The sequence below is a fragment of the Panulirus ornatus genome, chromosome 38 (assembly GCF_036320965.1).
Source record: "Panulirus ornatus isolate Po-2019 chromosome 38, ASM3632096v1, whole genome shotgun sequence".
Classification (NCBI taxonomy): Eukaryota; Metazoa; Arthropoda; class Malacostraca; order Decapoda; family Palinuridae; genus Panulirus; species Panulirus ornatus.
Window position 1 is genome coordinate 20,310,706 of NC_092261.1, and position 441 is coordinate 20,311,146.

A 441-nucleotide genomic window follows, 5' to 3' on the forward strand; every position below is an offset into this window, starting at 1 on the left:
TAAATGCTACATACAAATCCATTTGTTTTTCTAAGTATTTCTCACATACATTCTTCAAAGTAAACACCTGATCCACACATCCTCTACCACTTCTGAAACCACACTGCTCTTCCCCAATCTGATGCTCTGTACATGCCTTCACCCTCTCAATCAATACCCTCCCATATAATTTACCAGGAGTACTCAACAAACTTATGCCTCTATAATTTGAGCACTCACTCTTATCCCCTTTGCCTTTGTACAATGGCACTATGCAAGCATTCCGCCAATCCTCAGGCACCTCACCATGAATCATAAATACATTAAATACCCTTACCAACCATCAAACAATACAGTCACCCCCTTATTTTACTAAATTCCACTGCAATACCATCCAAAGCTCCTGCCTTGGCCGGCTTTCAATCTTCCGAAAAGCTTTTACTACCTATTCTCTATTTTTAC